Source organism: Haematobia irritans, chromosome 5, assembly GCF_050003625.1.
Source record: "Haematobia irritans isolate KBUSLIRL chromosome 5, ASM5000362v1, whole genome shotgun sequence".
In the NCBI taxonomy this organism is placed as follows: domain Eukaryota; kingdom Metazoa; phylum Arthropoda; class Insecta; order Diptera; family Muscidae; genus Haematobia; species Haematobia irritans.
Window position 1 is genome coordinate 2,519,769 of NC_134401.1, and position 21,655 is coordinate 2,541,423.

Below are 21,655 nucleotides of genomic sequence, written 5' to 3' on the forward strand. Positions count from 1 at the left end.
CAATTGTATATGCCGGATGTTGTTATTGTCCTAATGTAGATATCTAAATCATTTCCCGAGTCAAATTTATCATTTATTTTGATTTTCCAAGTCAACATTGGATTACAAACAAACAGCATTAAACGCAAATAATTAAAATTCAGTTTTGCACATCAGCTGATTGTTTTCTTTCACGATGATCCTTGTGCCATTGATCTCAGCGTCGTCGCCATTTTTGTAGTTTTGGAAGCTTTAACTGTCCTCGAATATATATCCACATTTTTTCCGCGTCAAATTAAATATTTTTTCTTAGAATTGCGTCAAAAATAAAAATATTTTAAACCGAAAAAATTAAAATTCTTTTTTTTACACATCAGCTGATTGTTTTCTAGTGATATCGGCCTTTTATTACCGAGTATTGTAATTGGTACAAAAAGTAATCGTCGTCGTCGCCACTTCGCAGGAATACCAAATGAATGACGAGACGACTTAAAAGCGACAGACGACAAAAAGCGACGGCGAGAGCGAGGGCGACTTCAGGAATAAGGGTGAATGACAACACTGCATTGAATTTACTTCCTCGAAAATATCCCACTGGGCAAAAACCTCATGTTGTATAAAAAATACTTTGAAAAACCTTTGGTTCAACTTCTGAAATCAGCAAAGTTTTTTATTAGAAAAGATACTGTAACACTTTTTCATAAAATCATAATGTGCTAAAACTAAATCACGTGAAATGTGGAAAAATGTCTTTGACCATTTTCAAATCTGAAAGGGTAGCAATAAGGACAATTTTCATAGATCTAAATTCTACCTTATATACACACATATTGAAAAATTATTACACTCATACGAACTTATTGGTAAAGAATGCGAAGGGAATTTTCATCACTGGTAGAAGCGAATATCCATAGTCTTCATTTTGAAAAAACCAGAAGACTATAAAAGATACATTCGAAAATACAGCATAACGAAGTATGAGCTTTGAACATATTTTTAAATTTTGAAAAAATTATCCCAATTGGACAAATTGTTATACTTTTGACCCAAAAAAAAATAAGGAGAATACATTCATAAGCGTTTAATTTCTGAGCAATCATCAAACATTTGTAACATCCCCTTACATTTGTGTAGCCCCTCTCTTATGTTCCATTTCTTATATGTGTAACAATATGTGGTAATTTCATTTATAATAGACAGACCACTGGTCATTTATTGTAGTTTACTTGTTCTATGGAATATTCACTACCCATGGACAATGGGTCTTGGCATCCCTAAGAGGAAGGAGTATCATATGTTAGTCTGGCTCTTGACACTATCTATGGGAGTAATTGTTAGAGAGCGTTCATCCGTATGTTACAATGAATTTGAACAAAAGTAATTTTTGTATAACATTGCAACAATAGTTTAGGACAAACGATATTGTCTAAATGTCTCAACGACCAAACAAATGCCAGTAAAATGGGCACTCCTTTAACTGTGGTCTGTGTTTTTTTGTTATTTTTCGTTTTTTTTTCTCCTTCGAAATTATAACAAATTTGCGGTTATCATACATGTGTCATCACCAAAGTAATTTATTTTTAATTGGTCCATGTTAAGAGGCTACAATTTGGCTACAAAAGTCGAGCTATGGGGAGTCATATCATATAAATCCAGGAAAAAATTTGGATTTACCATAAAGTAAAAAAAATCATTTTTGGGCTTAAAGACGTATATTTCAGACGGGTTAAATCATTTCACAAAACTACTTTTGGTCTACACAGATAAGTTATTATTTTTAAATCCCAGGTAATACTACAAGTAGTAAGTTTTTGATTACCGGTATTACTGGAAGAATCACTAGTGCTTACCCAGTTTTTGTTGGGTATAATATGAATCGGCACTTTTCCCAAAGCAGTGCACATGAAACTGGTTTTTTATATACTAGGATTCAAAATCTGAATTTTTAAGACCATACAGAATGTGTCCAAGATATGTCAGGCTTTTCAAGCTACAAGGCTAAGGAGTTCCCAATAAACTGCTGATAAGCGAAAATGAGTTGAAAAATTAATTTTTGGTATTAAATATATTTATAGTATTTTTGGTATTAAATATATTTACAGTGCTCGAAAAAAAGCCAAGGCCACATTTTCGCTGACACGATTTAAAATAACAAAATTGAGTAAATGGGAATTGTGTTTTATTTTCATAAATTTTGAAAAGCCATCATTCATTTTTTATTTCTTTTTAAGTATTTTTTTTTATCCACTAAGCTGCTACTCTTATATATGACGCATATGTAAAACGAAAATCCAATATCTGAGATATATTTCCACTTTCGCTGTTTTCATTAAAAATGCATATCAATGCTGTTGATAACTAAATAACAAAATATCTAGGTCATTTTGCAAATATAAAACAAATATTTTACATTCGTGACTTTGGTATGATTCGAATGCTATGCTCGAAGCAATCTAAAGGCAACATTTCACATTTGCCAGGTATTGTCAATATTCATTTTATTTTTGCGGTTAAAGAGGTAAATATTGATGGATAAATGAAAATAGGGGAATCAGCATTTCATAGAGAGGGTTGAGTGATATGAATAATAAAAAAGATAAACAAACAATTTTTCAATGGGGACTTGATCAATCAAATGGAGCTTGCCGGAAAAATAAGCCAATATGCGAATATGCTAAAATATCAGATAAAAAAAATTGTTGGCGAACCAAAAAAGATTTTTGGAATTCATCATTACAATATTTTCTAAATGATTCATCCTACACGGACGAAAAAGACTGTTTTTCATATGTTTGGGTGTAAAAATTATATGTTTGGAACTCAAATTTTTTAACACAATATTTTTAAGTGCAAGCATATAATGTTCATAAACTAGCATAACATGTTTGGGGCATATATGTTAATATGTTAGAACATATTATGTTAGGGACAGAAAATGTTTGTAAATATAATATGCTTGGATGCAAACATATATTAATTTAGAAATAGCCTATAAACATATATGTGTTTAGAAAGAGAGACCTAGAGAGTATGCTGCAAGTAAACTAATGGAAGTAACCAATTGGGGCCTTAAAAATATATATATACGAAGAAAATTTCATTAAAATTTGTTTCTATCAGTGTATTTCTGAGGTGAAACATAATATGTTTTAACAATACAAACAATATTTTGTTTGGACTAATCCTGAAAATATATATGCTTAAAGCAAAATGTGTTTGGGGCATATTACAGAAGCGATTTTTTTGAGGTTGTAATCTATAGTGGTAGCATGTTCATAGTGGCATGTCTTAAAAGCACTGTGCAGGAGATTGTTTATGATATTTCTTGGTAATTCCAATAATTTCATAGTAGTGTAAAAATTTTGCCAATACATTTAGATCTTGAATACAAATCACCTATGGAAAACGGGTATGTTATAACTGAACCAAAGGTCACAGTCAACAAAATTCTTTAATGCCTTTTTTAAGTAGTAATATCGATCAAAATCTATTTTCTTCAAAAACAAATATTACACACATTAGCTAGGAAGAGATATGATAATGACCCAAAGAAATTGTAACCATTCCCTCCCCCACACTGCGATATAAAGCTTACGGATTTGCGATAACCCCAACAAAAAAACTTGTCAACAATAGGATTTCCGCTCTTAATCTTCTATAACACATGGCCAAAAAACAAACGGAAATCATCATCATTATGATCATAAACAACAAATGACAATAAATACGTAAATTACGTTAATTTTTGTCTAATCAAAGCAACAATGACTGTGGCATTCAATAGCAATGTCAATAACAATGGCTACGAAAATGGAGGAGAAAAAAGTGCCATTAGAGTTAAATTCCTATTAAGCATTGGTTTAAGTGCTTTCAAATTGCCTCAAGTGTGTATGGCATTGGATGTAATTGTGTGGCTAAAATAGAGCCTTTTTGTTGTTATCGTGGGATTTTTTTGTTTTTTTTCTCGTTTTTCCTTGTCAAGGAGGCTTAAAGGTCTTACGCCTGACATGTGACAATAATTGTTAGAATCCGTTTTTTTTTTTAGATTAGTTTGTTTTTCACAGATTGGGGGGAAAAACAAATACATTACACTTATCTTGGCTTATGTTATAATTAAAACGTTTTTTTTTTTTCACAGAGAACAATTTCATGTTAATGACAGCTTTTTAGCTTATGATGGGCTATGAAGAATTATCTATTAAAGTCGATAATACTTATACGCATGGAATTTTAATTGGATGTTATTAATAATAATCACCTTTAATTGAAAAAATCCGCTGAGGTTATTAACATGAATAAAATAAAAAACCTCATATATGTATATATAGTTCCTTTTTAAACTATAGATAAACAGGGTGGTCCTTCCATAAAGAATAAATGGACATCATAGAAAAAATACTGCAGCTCCTGGAATGAGCTATGAACTTGTTATCCTTAAATCAAGTCAACTTTGAATAATTTCATACATCCATTTCGAATTCAAAACATGAAACCTGTTATGGCATTTCTTATATTGGACTACGATAACGAGGCAGTGGAATTTCGTTGCTTGGACATCAAACTGAAAGTCAAGATTTATATCCTCATTATATCCCCAGTATGCTGCTACTAAAGTCGCTTTACACCACTCAAAAATCGCTTCAACACGCCAAGAACCTAAATTGTACATTACGTCTCAGACCTTTTCATGAAATTTTCGCATAATATTTATGATTTTCAATACACAGACTATCTCAGCATTAAAATATCAAACATTATGTTTGGTCCACCTTTTTTTAATAAATAAACGATGGTGGTTGATGGTAGCGTATAAGTGTTAAAGCATTTAAAATTCCAAGCAAGTATTATAAAGGGTGATTCTTTTGAGGTTAGGATTTTCATGCATTAGTATTTGACAGATCACGTGGGATTTCAGACATGGTGTCAAAGAGAAAGATGCTCAGTATGCTTTGACATTTCATCATGAATAGCCGAACGATCTGCCACAACGTCGAATTTTCAGTGAATGGGCCCTAGAAAAGTTGGCAGAAAATCCGCTTTTTTATCGACAAATTTTGTTCAGCGATGAGGCTCATTTCTGGTTGAATGGCTACGTAAATAAGCAAAATTGCCGCATTTGGAGTGAAGAGCAACCAGAAGCCGTTCAAGAACTGCCCATGCATCCCGAAAAATGCACTGTTTGGTGTGGTTTGTACGCTGGTGGAATCATTGGACCGTATTTTTTCAAAGATGCTGTTGGACGCAACGTTACGGTGAATGGCGATCGCTATCGTTCGATGCTAACAAACTTTTTGTTGCCAAAAATGGAAGAACTGAACTTGGTTGACATGTGGTTTCAACAAGATGGCGCTACATGTCACACAGCTCGCGATTCTATGGCCATTTTGAGGGAAAACTTCGGAGAACAATTCATCTCAAGAAATGGACCGGTAAGTTGGCCACCAAGATCATGCGATTTGACGCCTTTAGACTATTTTTTGTGGGGCTACGTCAAGTCTAAAGTCTACAGAAATAAGCCAGCAACTATTCCAGCTTTGGAAGACAACATTTCCGAAGAAATTCGGGCTATTCCGGCCGAAATGCTCGAAAAAGTTGCCCAAAATTGGACTTTCCGAATGGACCACCTAAGACGCAGCCGCGGTCAACATTTAAATGAAATTATCTTCAAAAAGTAAATGTCATGGACCAATCTAACGTTTCAAATAAAGAACCGATGAGATTTTGCAAATTTTATGCGTTTTTTTTTTAAAAAAAAGTTATCAAGCTCTTAACAAATCACCCTTTATTATGGTCATGGTGGCGTATGAAAAATTGTCTCATGCAGTCGCTAGTACGTATACGCTTCCTGGTATGGCTTTTAATTATATGTTTAAAATTAAATGTATTTATTTTTATTTATTTTTTTATAAATAGCAAACGTATGAGAAGCTATGAATTCCATTTATTTCTAAAGAACATATTTAAATTAAAATTCCATACTTAAATTACGGTGAAACCTATTAAAATTTGACACTCTAAAGAGCACACACCTCTCAAAAATGGGCAATTTTCGTAAGACGTTTGAATAACAATGAAACCGTTCAAACTTGGACACTCTGAAAAGCTGACTCAAAAGTGAAAAAAAAAATCTTGAGAATACTGTTAATGTTAACCTCTCATAAGTAGATAACTCCCAAATATGAATTGAAGCGAACGTGGCTGCCCTCTTTTGAGAGCTGGACAAATTTCTTGAGATAGAAACCACAGTGATGGAATGGTTAGTATGTATGAAGGGTTCAGTTAATAATGCTGGTGATATTTCTGAGTGTTTCAAAGCTTCTCTAAGTGGTTTCACCGTACTGTGAAACGCCATACGAACTCGGCTATAAAAACACGTTGTCATTGAGACAAGCAGAAGTTCACCAATTTGATATCACAATGGACTGAATAGCCTATGTGAACCTAAAGCAAAAAAATAAAGGGCTGCCACTATACGTAACCTATGTAGACTCCTCCAAAATATGAAAAAAATAGGCGAAATGGGTATCTCCTTCTGGGAGGATTCACTGTAAATTATCTACACCTGAGGAATTTCAACAGGGAAACGGAGGACCAACGATTTAAAATAAAACACTGGAAATTTGTGAACTTACGTAAAAAATTAACTGTATATCAATCACAAATATATCTATATCAATCACAAATATATCTATATATACACCCACTTCTCCACCAGTTTCTACCATCTCACCAAAAAAAGTGCCAGAAAACAAATGATGACGTCTGGTCAACACCTTCTGGTTTACCTTCTTTACACCCTTGATCACATTCAATAAATTACTTTTTTGTGTGTTGATAGCTATGGAAAAGGAAAGGAAGTCATATCCTTATGTCCTTCTGGATAGACAAATACACCACCTATCATCTTTCCTTTTGTTTAACTATTATCTGTGCTTGTCACACAACTATTTTTCCACTTGATTTAATCTCAACCAAATATTTGATAGATAGTTTAATGACCATATTACCAGACAATATGCTCAATGGGTCTTTATTTGACTGAAGCCTTTTTTAGGATAGCCATAGATAACAAATGCCATATTTAAGACCATTGGGTCCAACAAGCCATTTTCCATTTTAGTATGTGATATGTAATGCATGACTGCTTGGGATTTTTTTTTAAACCTGAGGAATATTCCATACATTTCTTTCAAAGGATTTTCTGGATTCCTTTCAGCCATTACCTGGTTTCAGATGGACTATTTTATTGACACTTCATTGAATTGTAAAATGACAATTTTACAAATTCCAAGAAATCAGGGCGTTTCAAAGAGAATTTCTATTCTTGCCTGGTAAAAACCATTCTACAATCTGCTATGTGGGACTTTTTACATTTATTTAGCATTGAATGCTGCTACACCTCCCTAGTCGGTGATATAGGGCCTTGTATTATTGGCAAGCATTGATATTGTACTCCATAGACTTGCTCTGTTTAATATGGTTATATCCAACCACATCCATGCTTTCAGGAATACTTGCTATCCCATCAAAAGGATAACAAAGCCTATTTCCATTTTTGTCCTATTTAGCTGTCTTTTGCATAATGCAATTGCAAATACCACTTATCCTGCCAATACTCATTTCTAGATGGCCGAATATCATTATTTTGCTTTTAGTAAAATATATCTCGTATTTTGCCAAAGGAAGCCATGAAGTGAATGTGATGAGAATGTGTGAGAGTGTATGGAATGAGATAAATTTCCAAATGAATTTTCGAGAATATGTCGTTCCCCCATAAAAACACATTGGGAATCGTTTTCAAATACACAATTATGGGAATAATAGGGAAAACGAACTTTTTTAATAAAATAATAAAAACCCAAAAACAATAGGGCTGCATTCTAGAAATGTGCATCTGAATGAAATTTCGGTTCTTGCTAATCTACGTTCTAGCTCAGAGAATACATTGAAAAAAATCTGCGATCATGTATTGACAGCCATCCAATTGAGAGAACTGCATTTTCTATGCTATGTCTATGCGTTGTCACAATAGGCTGACTTCCAATACGTGATCGTAATTATACCCTGCGCCACACTGTGGAACAGGGTATTATAAGTTAGTGCATATGTTTGTAACACCCAGAAGGAGACGAGATAGACACATGGTGTCTTTGGCAATAATGCTCAGGGTGGGTCCCTGAGTCGATATAACCATGTCCGTCTGTCCGTCCGTCCGTCTGTCCGTCCGTCCGTCCGTCCGTCTGTCCGTCCGTCCGTCCATCCGTCCGTCTGTCTGTGAACACATTCTTGTGATCAAAGTCTAGGTCGCAATTTAAGTCCAATCGCCTTCAAATTTGGCACATGTTCCTAATTTGGGTCAGAATAGAACCCTATTGATTTTGGAAGAAATCGGTTCAGATTTAGATATAGCTCCCATATATATCTTTCGCCCGATATACACTAATATGGTCTCAGCAGCCAGAGTTTTATACCGATTTGCTTGAAATTTTGTACAAACATAACACTTAGTCGTATGGTCAAGTGTGCAAAATTTGATTGAAATCGGTTCAGATTTAGATATAGCTCCCATAAATATCTTTCGCCCGATATGGACTTATATGGCCCCAGAAACCAGATTTTTGGCCGAATTTGGTTGAAATTTTGCACTAGGAGTACAACTAGTATTATAGTCAAGTGTGCAAAATTTGATTGAAATCGGTTCAGATTTAGATATAGCTCCCATATATATCTTTCGCCCGATATGGACTAATATGGTCCTAAATGCCAGAGGTTTGGCCCAATTTGGTTGAAATTTTGCACAGGGAGTAGATTTAGCATTGTAGCTATGCGTGCCAAATTTGGTTGAAATCGATTCAGATTTAGATATAGTTCCCATATATATCTTTCGCCCGATATGCACTTATATGGACCCAGAAGCCAGAGTTTTATCCCGATTAGCTTGAAATTTTGCACAAGGAGTACAATTGGTAGTATAGTCATGTGTGCCAAATTTGATTGAAATCGGTTCAGATTTAGATATAGCTTCCATATATATTTTTCGCCCGATATGGACGTATATGGCCCCAGAAGCCAGAGTTTTGGACCAATTTGGTTGAAATTTTGCACTAGGAGTACAATTAGTAATATAGTCATGTGTGCTAAATGTGATTGAAATCGGTTCAGATTTAGATATAGCTCCCATATATATGTTTTTCTGATTTCGACAAAAATGGTCAAAATACCAACATATTCCTTGTTAAATCGCCACCGCTTAGTCGAAAAGTTGTAAAAATGACTCTAATTTTCCTAAGCTTCTAATACATATATATCGAGCGATAATATATTTATATTATATATATTATAAATGTTTCCATATTTTTTTACTAAAATTGTGTTCCACCCTAATGCATTAGCCAACTTAAATTTTGAGTCTATAGATTTTGTGAAAGTCTATCAAATTCTGTCCAGACCGAGTGATATTTAAATGTATGTATTTGGGACAAACCTTTATATATAGCACCAACACATTTGACGGATGTGATATGGTATCGATAATATAATATAGTCGGCCCCGCCCGACTTTAGACTTTCCTTACTTGTTTTTTTATGGTTCAGTGTACGGTACCATATTTTGCATGTAAGAAGGCTGTGGGATCCCTAGTTTGCTCATCTCGGACAACAAGCGTAACCTTGAAACCATTTCATAGAAGTATTTAAGGGCAATGTGGACGAAACTTGGATTCGCCTCGGAGGCCAAAGAACAGTCGAAATAGCCGAAGAATGTGCTCTGAAAGGGACGACAAAGATAATTTATCCCATTTTTTCTGGGATTCACAAAGTATGATCCATAGCGACTACTTCAACAATATTATTACGATCAAAAGGCTATAGTGTAACGAACTATGAATCCAATTTCACGCAGAATACAAGAATAAACTGACACATTTGGCGTTCCTTCGCATCAACTCATACTCCCACCTACTCATCATCGTCAAATCGAGCTACAAACTGCTGCCTTATCTACCATATTTCGCATTGTGGTACTTTTCTTTATTGCTAAACTTAATCAAATATGCTCACTGAGCACAACTATTATTTGTATGAGGAAGTCATCGACGCCCCGATAACGGTGTGTTTTTTTTTTCATTTGTAATATTTCTGGGCTAACTGTGTCAAGGAGACTGTTAATAAATTGTTAATTTTTTTGTATGCTTTTAGTCCTTTTTTTTTGTATGCTAAGTACTTATTAACCTCGTATATTAAATTTTCGGAGATGTATCACAATTTTGAGGAAATATCATCACTTTCTAGAAAAAAAGTGTTATTTTTGGATAACACAAAAATGTTCTTTTCTCACCAAACATAAAATGGTTGTACATAATGTCCGAAAACAAACATCATTGTTACAAACATATTACATGTTCACCGTCCAAAAATAACATTTTGCTCTAGAAAGTGATCATATTCCTTCTCTGAGTGTATCTACACTACCAGGGTATAATAACGTTGATCAGTTCTTTACCCCCCTTTTAGTCATATCGATTCACTCAAATTGAACAGCTCAGTCAAACTAGCTCTATATAAAATTCTTTTTAGAAATACATATTTTGTATTAAAATAATTCAATTTGATATCTAACAAAAAGTTTTGACAAATGTGTATTTTTCCCCCATTACAATATCAAGCAAATAAATTGCAGATCTCACATTTCTTTTTAGTCATTTAAACATTTCTCATTATGGTTGTATTCCATATCGTTATATCAGACAATAAATAAAATTAAGTACTCAATTACACCAAGGTATCAAACATTGGCAGCATCATAAGCTCGTTTTATATTACAAAGCTAACCATTCACACCTTTGAAATGCTCCACCTCATACATTCACACCCGGATTTCTTGATTCCAATTTCCCCTCTTATTTTGTAAAGGTGAGATATTTCCCACATTTGATGATTCCGATACGCTTCACATTTTTTGGCCAAGTACCAAGTACTTCAGTTTATAAATTTGTACTTGAGTCCCAATGTAGCACAAAGCTGTCAGGTATATGATGACGATGGAAGTTTAGGTGTCGATGGATGTGTGCAGTGCTTGTTAAGCTTATTTGAAAAGTTAAATTGCGATGTGATGCGATGCGATACGAACAGAAGTAGCAGCAGAATCAGAATCAGGGAAACGGAAACTCCAAAAACCATTTCCCACATATCGAAAGTAATTTATTACAGCAATAAGTTTTTCTTCACCAAACTAATTTGTGGTTTACTGGGAGTAATCGGAAGGGCAAAAAGAAACAAAACATAAAAACGTGGAGAAAAAAAGACATTCGTTAAGCTTATTTTTTTGCTCCGATGCTCCGATGGAGGGAAAGATGAAGATTCTTTGTTTTATTTTTTATGTTGTGTTCTGTTTTTTAAGAAAAATTTCGGTTTCATATTTCATCATAAAGCGTTTGCATTTTACGCCTCTTTGCCTTAAGTAGTCGAGAAGAACTGTTCAAATAAATTATTTGTTTATTTTGAAAACTCATTTTATTTCTCATTCCCCCTGTTTACCCATTTGTCTAAAAATATCTCATGATGATGTCATTGCTAAAGGACAATAATAGTAAGCAGACAATAAGAAGGGTATTGGGGACTTGAAATTCAGAATGTTTTTAGAGGCTCAATTTATGGCTATGGTGACCGATTTGTCTATAGTGGTTGGGAAATTTATTTGTTTCTATTTTTAAGGTGACTGCTCTATTTAACGCCACATTTCATTAAAGGAAATATCATAAATCTCTCATGGAAGGACAGTGTATATGACACAGATTATTGTAAATAAGGAACAAAATGAAATCGGCCGCTAGGTTGGGGATACCTACATCTTCTCTTTGCCATTTTAAAAGAACCAAAATTTCACATACTTGAGAGGAATCTATTTGGACTAAAATGATGATGGAGAGGCACAAATTAATACTTTTTTGGGCAGTATTTTTTCTATTCAGAATCAAATCGGCGATATTTATGTTTATTTTTTTTGTGCCTCTCCGTGATCAATATGATCATGATGAGGCGCAAATTAATTTTTTCACACTTTTTTACCAAATTTGAGCCGTATTTTCTTCTAATGAGAATCGAATTGGCTACTAATGAAATTTTTATTTTAGCCAGTTACGTTTTACACCTTATCGTTCTAAATCTGAAACCCTACAACTAATATGAATAAATAAATAAATAAAATGAAACCTATAGAAACCTATTCAAGGTAACTAAAATATTTGTAAGTTTTTTCACCCTCAACCCAAAACCTAATTGCTTCTTTTTGTGGTAATAAATTTTCATTCTCTCCTTAAACCACCAACTTTCCTGACAATAGTTGACCACCATGTCTTCTTGTCAACTACATTGTCATTGAATAGACTTTAATTACCACAAAAATCATTTCCATTACCAAATTTTTTGTATTCGGCCATAATATAGTCGTAAGTTTTGTGGAAATCATTGGAAACCATCAACTTATTCGGTTCAGTTCAAGCTATAGGAAAAAAATGCAGACAAAACCCCCTAAAGAAAAAAAAAACAACAAGAATGGAACAAAAAATCTATGGCATTTTATCTGTTTGTCAACGCCTTTTTACAAGACTGAAAGACAAACGCCTTTTAATAAAACTTTCTTGCATTCTAAATCAAAGAGCCGACCACTGCCACAGAGACAAAACTCAAGACAAACCAGAAAATATGCTAACCAAAAAAAAAAAACGACAAATTAGAATCTCGACCAACAGCAGTGAAGAGACAGGGACAAAACCTAGAACAAAACCCACCAGTGTTTTTATAAACTTAAAGCCAAGAAAAGGAAGAGCTCCTCGAATACCAAATAGCCAGAGTTTCCTTTTATTCGCATAATAAAACTATGAAAGCAAAAAAACCCACTCATGGATCTTTGGAAATGGGCCAATTTAGGAGGCCACATTTACTGTTTTGCATTTCTAAAATTTTTCCTACTGCCATTGTTTGTTTAATATTAGGCGTCTTTGGAAACCCCCATCCAGAGAATGTCAACAACTGTAGTTGATGTTGTAATTCATAGAGAAGCTCAATTGCTATATAGATTGCTTGATATGATCCACCATATGGGAATATCTTTTTCCATTTGAGTGGAATAATTTCTAGATTGCATCTCTGACTAACATTGATGCAGGTGCTGCATTAAGAATTTCAATATTCTTCAAAGCTTTGTATATACAGGTCACAAAATCATGGCGTATCATTGAAAATGCAACTGCTCATCATCACCATAATCCTTTGATGAGGTGTTTAGTATTCCCTCGTATACGTTTGGGAAATTTTTCTACAAGAGTTTATTTCTCAGTTTGAGTGAATCTGGCTGTTTATCATTCTTTTGAGATTAGTTTTAGAATGAAGAAGCAGTTATTGTATATTTCAATACAATAACGATGTTGGTTTGATAATGAGGGTCAAGTGTTTATGAATGAAAATGAGGCGTAGGTCTAATTGTCATCAAGATCTTGACAAAATAATCAATGCAATAGATAAAGAAACAGTGGGGATCTTAGATCTTAAGCTTTCCACTGGAAATGGAAGAGAATAAAATTTCAATAAATCAAAATGACAAAAAATATGTAAGACTTTTTCTTCAAGAAAATTCATTTGTCAATATTTCATTTCTATAGGAAATTTTGCCAAAATTTCATTTCTATAGGAAATTTTGTCAAAATTTCATTTCTATAGGAAATTTTGTCAAAATATCATTTATGTAGGAAATTTTGTGAAAATTTCATTTCTGTAGGAAATTTTGTCAAAATTTCATTTCTCTACGAAATTTTGTCAAAATTTTTATTTCTATAGGAAATTTTGCGAAAATTTCATTTTTATAGGAAATTTTGTCAAAATATCATTTCTGTAGGAAATTTTGTGAAAATTTCATTTCTGTACGAAATTTTGTCAAAATTTCATTTCTGTAGGAAATTTTGTCAAAATATCATTTCTATAGGAAATTTTGTCAAAATATCATTTCTATAGGAAATTTTGTCAAAATATCATTTCTATAGGAAATTTTGTCAAAATTTCATTTTTATAGGAAATTTTGTCAAAATTTCATTTCAATAGTAAATTTTGTCAAAATTTAATTTCAGTAGTAAATTTTGACCAAATTTTGCCAAAATTTCATTTCTATAAGAAATTTTGCCAAAATTTCATTTCTATAGGAAATTTTGTCAAAATTTCATTTCTATAGGAAATTTTGTCAAAATTTCATTTCTATAGGAAATTTTGTCAACATTTCATTTCTATAGGAAATTTTGTCAAAATTTTGATTTCTATAGGAAATTTTGTCAAATTTCATTTCTATAGGAAATTTTGTCAAAATTTCATTTCTATAGGAAATTTTGTCAAAATTTCAGTTCTATAGGAAATTTTGTCAAAATTTCATTTCAATAGTAAATTTTGTGATAATTTCATTTCTATAGGAAATTTTGTCAAAATTCCATTTCAATAGTAAATTTTGTGATAATTTCATTTCTACAGGAAATTTTGCCAAAAGTTCGTTTCTATAGAAAATTGTGCCAAAATTTCATTTCTATAGGAAATTTTGCCAAAATTTCATTTCTATGGGAAATTTTGCCAAAATTTCATTTCTATAGGAAATTTTGTCAAAATTTCATTTCTATATGAAATTTTTGACCAAATTTCATTTCTATAGGAAATTTTGCCAAAATTTCATTTCTATAATAAATTTTATCAACATTTCACTTCTAAAGGAAAATTTTGTCAAAATTTTATTTCTATAGAAAATTTGTAAAGTACCACTGTAATTTTCGCTGGTTACAGTTATCAGTCGAGCAAGGAAGTCATAGCCGCAAGATATCCTTGAATTGTGAAGAACTCGTCAAAACTTATTTTTCAGACGGTTTAAATTTATTTAGAACATCTCTGGACAAATGGGTCACTAGTCTATGTTAAATAATAAATCGCTTTTCTGCTTTATTTGTATGCTTAGTACTAATCGAACCGCTCTCGCAAGCCCAAATTGTATATTTGGCAACTAAACTTAGGCTCATTTTTGGGATCTTGATTTCCTCTAACTCATAAATAGTACTTATCAAATTTTCCCGAATTTCTCTACTTACCCTCGTCAACTGCAACTTTGTCAATAATCACCTGATTCCATATTTCCTCCAATCGTTTGCAATGTAAAATATTCTCAATCAGCAGTCACTAGATGCCACTTAAAGGTGTGTCTAAAATATGCCAGAATTGTGTGTCAGCAAGTCATTGTTGTTTATGTTTCTTGATGCGCCTAGAGATGAATGACTTATAGGCATTGCTTCACAATGTAACACGGCGGCATGCTCATGCTCTAACATTGGTAATCAGTGGCACGTTTTATTTGCATGGTACTTCACTTTGCATTCCAAATGAGTTCTATATAAGCGCTTATTTATAGTGAATTACAAAGTAATTTAAGTTAATAATAATGGCAGCTAGTTACTGGAACATTATTATATTTATAAGCGGTTAAGGTGAATGATCTGTAAAGAGGAGAAGGTAAACCAAAATTAAGTTTTTATAAGAAACATCGTGTGGAGGAAAATATGGGTTAGAATAGCAAGGCGAAATTAAATTGAACTTCAGAATGGAAAATGGTAATTTGTGTTTCATATAATTTTTTTTTATAAAATTTTTAACTACACTTAAGATACTCGTCCTGAGAATTTGCAACTTTCCGTCAAATTCAAAAAATGTCTTTGAATTTGAGCAGATTTTCCTTAATGTAAAGATACTTTCTAAACTCTCCTAACATTTAAAATTAAAAAAAAATAATAATAATTCTAAGCAAGGTGTAATAGAATGAGAATTTTTAAGTTCACATTTAGTTCAATAAATTTTAGAATAATATGCAGAACCAACAAATACCAATTTTTTCTCAAATACAAAGCTTTTATTGAAAGCTCCACAACCAAAGCTTATCTGCATTGCGTATTTGCACTTAAATCTATTGAGGTTTTTTTAACCAAAAAAAATGTCGGATATCAATAACTATGAAGCATACAATTTCATTTTATTATCATCGCTGTGGTCTCTTCAATCCCCAGCATTTTTTTTTTGGTTCTCCCTTGCCAAGTGTAAGTAAATATTATTTTATTTTATGGAATATTTTATGATGACAACAACAATAACAAATATCTAACAAAAGTGAATAGTCAATTTCGAATAGTCTATAACATCAATAAAATGAATGTCAACCAAAGAAAAAAAGAAAAACCCCAGGAAATTTACATTAAAAGATGAAAAAAAGAATTGCTTGGCATTATCACAAAGAAAACAATTCGTATAAAACCACCGAAATTGATTTCAAACAGTGGTTTGTCTTTTTCTACTCGTTTTAGGATATGGTAATGATGGGGATAGTGGCCACTGTATTGAGTGAATAAATCAAAGTAAAAACCGATCAAATGAATATTAAATGGGTAACCGATTACTATGTGGTCACTGTAATCTTATGAATAATTTCCATTTAAATGTAGCAATTGTATGATGGCCACAAAAAAGAGAAATTGCAAAAACTGTCGATAGCATCGAAATGAAATGGAAATTTTGAGGGGAAAAAAGACTTTTAATCTTATAAATCAATGGCAGGAGAATGATATTTGCATGCATCAAAAAATGAAAGAAAAAGGAAGCAAGACCTTGCTTGCCACATTTTTGTTGGGTACATATAGACACCGATAGCAATGTTGTCTTATGGCGATTTCGATTGGGGAAAAGGTGCAACAGGGTCACGGTTGCCACAGTTGGTAGAATTCTAACAAAAATTGTAAATTTTTTACTGTTTTGTAGATTTGTAGAATTCTTGAAGTTTTGATAGATTTTGCCAAATATTCCTCTCCAACTGAGAGGTACTTCAATTTTCTATAGAAATAAAATTTTGAGAATTTTGTCAATAGAAATGAAATTTTGAGAAAATTTTCTATAGAAATTAAAATTATGACAAAATTTTCTATAGAAACACCATTTTTTGTAGAACTAAAAAGCGTCGCCAAAAAGTAATGAACATTTTCTTTTTGGATCCGGAAGTAGTGCGAAATTAGCGCAGAAGCGATGAATTTAACATGGGCTTGTCATAGGACGGATGTCCACCATTTCAACAGCCGTTGCACAGAATTTGCATCACTTCTTACTCTGTTATTTAAAATTCAGTGTTTTGGATGTGAATTAAAAAATGTTGTCATATTTCGACAAATAAATAGTTTTTTATAATTTTTTATGATTTTTAATACATTCTAACGCTTGTCCGAAACGATTCACAATATTTCTTGAATGGATTTTTTTTTACAAAATTTCAATAATTTATACCATTTTTTTAAAGCTTACCCTGTTTTTAACCTCTTTGAAACAACAAAATTAAATTCACCTATTAAAACTAAAAAAGCTAGTTATAAATAATTGGATTAAAAGAACTTCCTGTGTAGTTAAAGTAAAGAACATCTTTGGGAGTAAATCTTTTGGAAGTGCTTTTAAAGTTGTGCCTTTGGAAGAGCTTTCAAAATTTTTTTGCTGGGAATTTAACAAAATTTTCTATAGAAGATAAATTTTGACAACATTTCCTATAGAAATAAAATTTTGTCAAAATTTTCTATAAATTCGATATCTTTAAAAAAATTAATTTTCATTGTAAGTTCTCCTGTTTTTAGAAGTAGTAACTTTCAATTGATAGTGCAAGCTTATTTACATTTACAATTCAAACGATATTAATACACCCAAAAAATTGTCGCTAGTAAGAGATATCAAAATATACAATAAATAAACTGCTAAAATAAAGTAATAAAACATTTTTTTCAAAGAATTTTTTTCTTACTAACCACAAAATTTTGATAAAAAAAATCCAAATTAAGATTTTTCAAATTTGGTAGATTTTTGGTAAAATTTTGGTAGATGTTTTTTGTCACGAGTGGCAACCGTGTTTCGGACTCGTCTAGAAAAATGAGGTCTACAGTCATTGAGCTAAAGCTACACGGATGAAAAAGACTGTTTTTCATATGTTTGGCTATAAAGATTATATGTTTGGAACACAAATTTTTAAACACAATATTTTTGAGTGCAAGCATATAATGTTCATAAACTAGCATAACATGTTTGGGACATATATGTTAATATGTTAGAACATATTATGTTTGGGACATAAAATGTTTGTAAATATAATATGCTTGGATGCAAACATATATTAATTTAGAAATAGCCTATACACATATATGTGTTTAGTAGCTTGGAGCGCTATTTAACAGGAAGCGATATTGAATTAAGTTGGTGGTTGTTGCTTGTTATTACAAAATTAACATTTTATTTTTCCTTGGGCAATTGATCAGCTACTTCTTTGATCCTTACAAACTGTGTGGTCCGCTGTTCGAATCCCCGTCCGGCAAAAGGTAAAATTAAAATAAAAAAATCATACAATTGAATAATTTCTTCTACAATGTTTGTATTACAGAAAAAGGTGCTAAGAACTAAAAAATCTCGTGGAAGTGAGAAAGATGTGGGGGAATATACAATTGGGCAGAAACAAAATTTTGAGCATTCAGGTCGAAAACCTATGTTATTAGCACCTATATTACCTGTTTATTTTCATAATTCATTATGATTGTAAATATATAAATAAATAAATAAAATTTTGAGCACAATATTGTTTGGTAGAATTTTTTTTAAGCATATAATATTTTTGGGTGCAAAATGCTTCCAAACATATTATATGTTCACATAATAACATATTGTTTTTTGGAAGACAACATTATTGAATTTGGATGCAAAAATACAAAATGTTTGGAACTTAGACTACCCAAACATATATTGTTTAGACCAATATGCTTTCAAACATATTATATATTGGAAGAGATCAAACATATAAATGTTTGGGCAATACCCAAAAATATATATGCTTGAAGCAAAATATGTTTGGGAGTATATGTTACAGAAGCGATTTTTTGTGAGCGTGTAGATTCGGGCAGCACACATTGATAGGAGAGAAGTTCAATGATAGAGAGAGTGATCCTGAAATTTTTGTTTCACTAATATATCTAAATGGAATAGATGTAACATGACATTAGGGGAATCTGTAATTGTCTTACTGACTTTGACTATCCCACTAGCCAACAGTCGTTTTGTGAATTGGTTCTAGCATAATTTTTCTCATTTATTTTGACCTACTAAACACGAAAATGTGTTTTAAAAAATTTTCTGTCGATTGGTTTTCGAGATACAAATTTTTGAACTTTTTTTTTTAATTTTTGGAGGTACACTTACAATTTTGAGCATATCTTTCGCCTTCTTTGACCTATTTGTTTTATCGTGTTTTATATTTTATATGAATTTTTATATGGTTTTTTCTGCCACATTTTTACTAAAAAAACGCCGTTTTTTTACTTTTTTAAGCCGCCAACATCCAAACTAAAGGGTGATTTGTTAAGAGCTTGATAACTTTAAAAAAAAAAAAAAACGCATAAAATTTTCAAAATCTCATCGGTTCTTTATTTGAAACGTTAGATTGGTCCATGACATTTACTTTTTGAAGATAATTTCATTGACCGCGGCTGCGTCTTAGGTGGTCCATTCGGAAAGTCCAATTTTGGGCAACTTTTTCGAGCATTTCGGCCGGAATAGCCCGAATTTCTTCGGAAATGTTGTCTTCCAAAGCTGGAATAGTTGCTGGCTTATTTCTGTAGACTTTAGACTTGACGTAGCCCCACAAAAAATAGTCTAAAGGCGTCAAATCGCATGATCTTGGTGGCCAACTTACCGGTCCATTTCTTGAGATGAATTGTTCTCCGAAGTTTTCCCTCAAAATGGCCATAGAATCGCGAGCTGTGTGGCATGTAGCGCCATCTTGTTGAAACAACATGTCAACCAAGTTCAGTTCTTCCATTTTTGGCAACAAAAAGTTTGTTAGCATCGAACGATAGCGATCGCCATTCACCGTAACGTTGCGTCCAACAGCATCTTTGAAAAAATACGGTCCAATGATTCCACCAGCGTACAAACCACACCAAACAGTGCATTTTTCGGGATGCATGGGCAGTTCTTGAACGGCTTCTGGTTGCTCTTCACTCCAAATGCGGCAAGTTTGCTTATTTACGTAGCCATTCAACCAGAAATGAGCCTCATCGCTGAACAAAATTTGTCGATAAAAAAGCGGATTTTCTGCCAACTTTTCTAGGCTCACTTGGTCGATTATGTAGACCATAAATCGGACGTAAAGCGCGAAACACATTTCGAACCGAACACTGATTTTGGTAATAAAATTCAATGATTTGCAAGCGTTGCTCGTTAGTAAGTCTATTCATGATGAAATGTCAAAGCATACTGAGCATCTTTCTCTTTGACACCATGTCTGAAATCCCACGTGATCTGTCAAATACTAATGCATGAAAATCCTAACCTCAAAAGAATCACCCTTTACTTACCCGATTTGAAAATTTTCTGAGAATAAGTTGTAGACCAGAGATGGTCTGTATCAAACTGTTTTAGGTTTGCGACTGTCGCAAAGTTGTAAACGTCGTAAACGTCACATACGCGTCGTAAATGTAGAAAAAGTAACAAAAGTCGCAAACTGAAAATACTTTAGTCGCGTCAGCTAGGCAGCGAATTCGATGATATCCAAGACGATGGTATGTGCGAAGAAGTTTCAATTCTTAGGAATGTTCACAATTTTCGGTTTTAGTCCCCACATTTTCCCTATTGCCTTTTGCACGAGTTCAGGGTAACCGTGGATTTTCTCGTCCTTTCTTAGCTTTAAGTTCAGTCTCCACACTCACCAACGGGAATTTCGATACCACCTAAGAAAATAGGCTTGATCATGGGAAAACTTTCACAAATTTCGGCAGAAACTCACAGCGAATGCTGTCACACTAAATTAAAAAATGTTCAGGATTTCTTCTATTCAAAATTTGGTTTTCTACAGCAGGTTTACGACTTTTGCGACATACGTATTATACCGTCGCAAATGTATGTCGCAAAAGTCACAGTTTGTGACAGGCCAACCCTGTTGTAGACGGCTCAATTTTCTTTAATTTGAGTAGCACTAGGATCAAATAGGTCAAAGAAGACGAAAGATATGCTCAAAATTGTAAGTGTACCTCCAAAAATTAAAAAAAAAGTTCAAAAATTTGTATCTCGAAAACCAATCGACAGAAAATTTTTTAAAACTCATTTTCGTGTTTAGTAGGTCAAAATCAATGGGAAAAAGTATGCTAGAAACAAATAACAGAGACAATTTGGTTATTTGTGACCTAGTGTTCTTGAATATTATAGCTACACTTGTGACGAAGTATATGGTTGATTCGTTTAAGTCGTTGAAACTACATCTTCAAACTAAATGTGTTCCTCTAAAATATTCATCTCAAACCCCACAATATACCGCACAAAACGCTACAAGAATACTAGACTATATCCCGACATCACAATATGAGTAAGCAAAACTGGCATTAATCTAAAAGACGATAAATAATCAATGTCTGACGGGGCGAATAAAAGTCATCATGTTTGCTTGTCCCCTAAGGTCATCTGATGGTGTCGCTGAATGCTGGCTATATGCTACCTCTTCATGTTGCTCTTATCGTCGTTATTTTATTGAAAACTTAATGGCCACATCAGCAACAGCTAAACATTCAACAACAACATCAACACCACTTGATGTCCATGC